Genomic DNA, 6,610 nt, shown 5'->3' on the forward strand with positions numbered 1-6,610 from the left:
CAGAGCCAATACGTTGCTCAGCAGAGGACGCCGCCGGCCGCACCAGTGTGCCTGGCAGGCAAACTTGACTGTGGCCGTAAGTGCGGACCAGGCAGCCCCTCCCACGTGAGCACACAAAGAAATGAGCTTGGGAGCTGGGGACCCAGACGCTGCAGCAGGTAGAGCCTCCTGGAATTAAAGGAGCCAGGATCTGTATTGCAACACCTGAGTTAATCCAGGCCTTGCTCCTGGAGGCTGGATGCCCTCTGTCCCCACCCCTTCCCCAGGCCTCAAGGTCCTCAGACTGTGCTGGGCAGCCCTTCCTAGAATCAGACGGACATGTGACCAAGACTTTGGCAGCTGTCTGAACTGAGCGAGTTACGTGGCAGTTCTAAGTTTCCTTGTTGCTAAAATACCTGACTCCTAGGGTGTCACAAAGATTTAAGAAAATAATGGTAGCAGCCCTGACTGGTGAGGCTCAGTGAGTTGAGCGTCATCCTGCAAACTGAAAGGTCACAGGTTCTATTCCTGGTCAGGGCACAGACCTGGGTTTCGGCCAGGTACCTGGTTAGGGGCATGTGAGAGGCAACTGATTGATGTTTCTCTACCTCTCTCCCTCCTTTCCCCTCTCTCTAAAAATAAATAAAATCTAAACATAATAATAATGGTAGCAGAGCTTAATAGGGGTGGGAGTTCCAGAAGAACATTATGATTTTCAGCTATCAGGCCTCAGGTGGTACAGGACTGTGATCCCTGGAAGAAGGAAAATGAACGAGGTGAGCCCTCTGGTTGATTGCCCGGTGGGCTTCCTGGAGGTGGTGTCTGGGCTGCGACACAGGAAGGGGAACTCCCCTGAGCCTGGGGTCTCACTGAGTGGAGACAGGCATTGGAGTCGTCGGCGGCAGCCGTCCGTCTCGAGAGATGATGGTGTAGCTTCTTAAGAGTCTATCTGCACCGCCGAGAATGGCTGTGCAGTCCGACTCGGGAGTGACACGGTATCTGTCTCCTCCCGTGTTGAATCGACATCTTGCAATGACGCTGGAGTGTCCTCTCCAGTGAAGCTGAAGCTACAGAGCCTGGGCAGGGTGATATGGAGGGTCTGCTGTTGCCCATACAGTTTAGAGTAGCCAAAGCTGCTAGGACTTGCAGGTCAGAGAACCAAGGAGAAAGGCCTACCCACACAGGGAGAGCATACCAGTGATCTGCCGAGTTCTGTCCTGGGCATGGGTGGAACAAATCTAGATGAGTCCAGGTAAGTGCCCACATGTGAAAGGCCCACTGTGGGCTGGCTGTGGAAAGAACACCTAAAGTATAGACCCCAAATAATTCCCAGAGCTGGCACTGTAATGATCCCCCCAGCCAGGATGGAAAGACCTCCCTGTAGCGTGGAACAGGTAGACTCTTCCCAAGCGCCCCAGCTTTCTCATGGGGGCCTCGTGCACTCTACACTAAAGGCCGCTCTGTTCAATGACAAAGTGAAACCGCCAGCTCAGAGAGGGAAAGGCGCCGGAGCCGCTTAGCACGGCGGGGCAGAGCATCACTCTGGCTTAGAAAGTACAATGAATCCGGCCCCCCTCGCGTAAAGTCACAATGTCTGACATCCAGTCACAAAGGCGTGAAGGCAGCAAAGACGCAGGAATACACGGCCCGTGACCAGCGGTAAAACCCAGATGCAGAAACGACAGGGGTGGTGGAATGTGCAGACGAACAGCGTCATCAGTACACCCCCCGTGCCCCAAGAGGTGGAGGAGAACACACAGAGAATGAGGAAAGAACGGGAGACGCTGACGTCCGAGTCCTGCCCCCACACGGGACTGGTACTGCCGTGGTGTGGCTGGTGCAAGACATCCCCGAGCTGCCGCCTCCCACCTGGGGAGTTCCGGGACTCTCGCAGCCTCTTCCTTTCCAGCTTCTTCAGCTGCGACCTTCCCGTGTCTGGGTCTGAAAGTGCTCGCCGCCTGGGGATGGGGCCCAGGGGCACCTTGGCCGTGCGAGGTGGTCATTGGGAATTCAAGTGCGTTCCTGTTGCCTTGGTCTGTCCCGCCTCCTTTCCCACTTCTCTCTCCTTGGACATCACTCTTCTGGTTGTCTTTTGGGGACCCACTCTCATGTGCCGAACTGTGACCCCCAAATTCATATGTTAAAGCACTAACCCCAGGACCTCAGAATGTGACTATATTTGGAAATGGGACCTTTAAAGAAGGGATTGCCCTGGCTTGTCTGGCTCAGTGGATTGAATCCTGACCTGGGAACCAAAGGGTCACCAGTTTGATTCCCGGTCAGGGCACGTGCCTGAGTTGTGGGCCAGGGCCCTGGCTAGGGGCGCACAGGAGAGAAACATTGATGTTTCTCTTGCTCTCTTTCTACCTCCCTTCCCCCTCACTAAAAATGAATAAATAAAATTTTTAATTAAATTAATTAATTAATGAAGAGGGGATTAAGCTACAATGAGACTTTAGGGTGGGTCCTGATCCAATCTGACCGGTGTCACTCTAAGAGGACATTTGTGTCCACACAGAGACACCAGGGATGTGTGCACACAGAGGAAAGGCCACGTGAAGACTCAGCTGGGTGGCGGCCGTGAAGAGGGGCCTCAGGGAGAAGCAACCAGCCAACACCTTGAACTCAGACTTCCAGCTCCAGGCTGTGAGACAGACGTCAACTTCTCCCTGACTTCGTGCAGTCTCTTGTGTGGGAGATGCTGGGGTCCCCCACTGTCATGCAGCCGCACCCCGAGCCACCTCAAAAGCCAGGGACCGCTCGTGGGCCGCGGCGCTCAGGCTGGCCCTGCTCCAGGGTCTTGCTGTTGCCATTGGGAGGTTCCAGCTGCGGAGGCAGCACTTCCTCTTCCGAGCCTCACAGCTGGCCCCTGGGCCCGAGGAGGGTTCCTTCTTAGCCCCCGAGGATGGGTCTGGGGGAGCGCCAGCCAACCTGTGAATGGCCCACTGCGAGGGGGATGGGGGGGGGCCTCCGAGGATGGCAGGACGTGGGAACGTCCAGAAGGTAAATTAGCACCTCCTGGAAGAATCGGACAGCAAAGGAAGAGGTGACCCTCTGGGGCAGAAGGTTAAACATGGCCTTGCCAGGCCATTCTGGGCAGAAGGAAGGGCATGAGATATGGCTGGGCTGAAGGGCTCAGGGCCTGGGCAGGAGGGCAGGAGGGGCGGGGGCGAGTGGGGGGCAGGATATGGGGGCAGAGCAGGAAGGGCAGTGAGTGCCAGACCATGGGGCCAGCCCGTCGGACTCCGTGCTCAGGCTGCAGAACGGACGGGCGAATTTGGGAAGTCCTTTCCAGCACACTTACAGCTGGCCCACCAGGAACGTGTCCGTGAACACCCTGAGACCTTCCATCCGCCCCTGACCTGTGGGCGCCCCCTCGCACAGATGAGGACTTGGGGCTCCTGAAGGTCTCTGTAAGCATGCACAGCTGAGAACAGCAGGCCGGGTTGCACCCCATCATGCAGCAGAACAACCATGTGAAGGCCCTGGAAGAAGACAACTTCTCTGAAAGCCAAGGAGAGGGGCCCTAGGTGGCCCTGCTCACACCTTGATGTCTCCACTTAGGAGGGAAGCGAGCTGAAAGAGTCTGATGAAAATCGCATACGGAAGGAGGACTTGCAGATGAGTTTAAAATGACCAGAAGGCCATTCAATGATCGTAAGAAGGATGGAGCAAAATGCAGTGAAGTCCATCGCTGGAGACACCATGTTCGTGCCCTCCCTGATCTGAGACGGCAGAATAAGCCCAAATCGTGCTACCTTCATATAGCAACAAAAGGAAAAGAAATGACGACAGCGTCCAATTGTTTGAGAGCCCCGGCATCCTCCCGGGGCTGGCACTAGCAGTCATGCGCAGCCCGATCCCTGTCCTGAGCCTGGGCTGTCGGGACAGTCCCATCCGCTGCTTATCGCAGGACTTCAGGGCGTGTGGAGATGTCACTGGTTCAGCCTTGGCTTTGTTTGATATACGCTGGGTGCAGGCAGGCCCCCTCCTCCCATGTGTTCTCGGGCCCTCGCGGGGTGGGGTGACCCAGACGCCTGGAAGGGAGAGCAGGGCCGTGCCCTTCCCCTGGCTCCCCTCATGCCCGTCTGTAGCCTTCCGGCTGTCTCCTTCCTCACAGGCCTCCCCTTCTGCTCTGCCTGACATTGACCTTGGCTGATTAGTCTGAATACAATTCTAAAGGTTGTTCAGGGCCGCAGTCCCAGCTTGCATTCAATAACCTGTTGGGTGTTGGGTGTGTGTGTGTGTGTGTGTGTGCGCGCGCGTTTCACCCTATCTATGAAATTAATCAACAGCTTTTGTTTATTCCATTACTAGTTTTTGTAACTCAATGGACTTCTTCTCAAATTGGTCGGTGGTCCTTGGAAGAAGAAAGGATGTATTCTCTACCGTGTATAGGCTGGCATATCCGTCAGTGTTCAACCGTACATGTCAGGGGCATTATAAGAGGTTGCTAATGGTTTAGACAGCAGGGCTGTTACCCTGTCTACACTTCAGGGACGCCTGTGTGTTTATTTTCCTGAAATGCTGACAAAGGGGAAAAAACAAGTTTGAACCCAATCCTTCTAACACCAGACCCCAGACTTGTAACCACCGGCACGTGGATGAGGAGGGCAGACAGGTGTCGTTCTTGAGCCCACCCCGCAGAAGAGGAGGTAGACAGGGGGGGCTGGGCTGTAGCCTGGGCCTCCAGGCTCCACGCTCCTGGGACCACGAGCCTCCGGGTCTCAGCCGCGGGAGAAGGCACACGTGGAAGGGGAGTGAATCACCATCCAGACCACACAGCGGCCCCCTTGGCCATGCCATTAGAAAGTGGGCACACCTGACCTCTTGGAGAGGCGTCAGGCTGCCGCGGCACGTCTTCAGAGTGAAGCTCTGACCTCCTGGAGGTAAGGAATCTGTGGCCCCACGCCACACCTGGATGGAAATCCAGGCCCGGTGGGACAGCCAGGTGGCTGGGCCCAGGGCACCCCTGCCAGGAGCTGCCTTCAGGCCCGGACTACTCTCCCAGCTCCCACCCACCCCACGGGCGTGGGCCCAGCCCACCGGGCTAACCCGGGTGCTCCTAGGGCCTTCGCCTGGCTGCAGCCACCCCTGACCTTTCAGGTCCCCAGACAAACATGGCTTGCTCAGGCCCTAAACTGAAGCCTTCCCAGGCCAGTACTCTACCTGTCCTATCTTTCTGCCTCTGGCCAATGCTAATGCCACCCCAGGAGTGTCCAAGGTCAGCCAGGTGACCTTCTCCATACTCCAGGCAGTCGGTCCCTCCCTCTGCGGTGTTCTCAGGAGCCCTTCCCTCTGGGACAGCACTTACCTAGAATCACCTGGCCCTGTAATCATCTGTGAGTGCCCCCAGGCTGGGAGGGAGACTTCTGCATTTTATCTATATCATACCTGCACGTGGGGCTAATAATAGTGAGAAGAGCGCACTTATAATGCAAACAGACAGCCCTCATTGAGCTCGGGTACTGTCTCGGTTCCTGACAGCCTCTCGTGTGCAGGTAACTGCGTGGGAAGCAGCCGGTGCCCCGCTTGGAGCACAGCGGGTGTGCAGCGACCATTAGCCTTGTATTGGCGGAGTAGTGGGGCCCACAGGTCGTTCGTGGGATGGGTGACTCCCCCCGCCCCCCAGGACCTGCACCTGCAGGAGCCATGCACACGTGCAGGGTCCCAGTGAGATGCGCTCTTGTCCCCAGCCTGTGGACGAGATGATCTGACCCACACGGGGGTACGTGAGTGACACTGGGGGATGCGGCCAATCCCAGTGAATCCTTTTTTAAGTCTTGCACGAGCCACCTGAACTTCAGCATCATGAAAGGCCCACTCCCCGACACTCTGCCCAGAAGAGAGCAAGGCCCAGAGCCACCAACACATCCACCAACAAGCCCTCTCCACTGCTGGCCCTGCCGCGGTCTCTGCCAAGCCACCCAGAGCAGGTAAGAACCGCTGGCGCAGGGCCACAGCCAGGGCAGGCGGGCACACACCCCCGGTCCCTGCTTGGCTGTGGCCCAAGGGCTGGCACCACAGGCGATGAGGAAGTGGCTCCTGGGACAGGGTCCAGGAGCACCCGGGACTCAGCTCGGGGCAGGAAGTGTGCGCGGCACACCCACTGCCTGCCGGGACCATGCGGGTCTGGGGACACAGTGGCAGCTGAGAAGTGCTCCCTGAAAAGCCAGGCGGAGTCATGAGGAATTGTCTGGGGAGCAGGCAGAACTAGGGACAGTTTTCGGCATTGAAACAGAAAGCCATTCTGCTGCCCGGGCCAGGGCAAGGCCAGGAAGGGGGCTGGCCTGCAGGCAGGAGCGGAGTTTGCCCCAGGGCCTTGCCAGGCGCCTGTGCAATCTGAAAACTCTGGGTACCAGAGATAAAAACATAAAAGAAGCAGTTTCTGGCCCCTGGCCCCTGGCTCCCTCTCTGACTCGGCTGCAGGTGGGAGACTAGGGAAAAGGGGCTGGGGGCAGACATCTGGGACATTTCTTTCAGCATCTACTCTACTCGACTCCATCTCTGAGATACAAAGACCCATGGATTCTCCCAGGGTTGCCCTGCCTGCTTCTATGATGTTATAAACAATTAAAACTTCAAATTATTGCTATGGTAGCATAATTGCAATAGGCATAGAATTCCTATT

Source organism: Furipterus horrens, unplaced genomic scaffold (genome assembly GCF_987537825.1).
Source record: "Furipterus horrens unplaced genomic scaffold, mFurHor1.1.pri manual_scaffold_5, whole genome shotgun sequence".
NCBI classification, from domain to species: Eukaryota; Metazoa; Chordata; class Mammalia; order Chiroptera; family Furipteridae; genus Furipterus; species Furipterus horrens.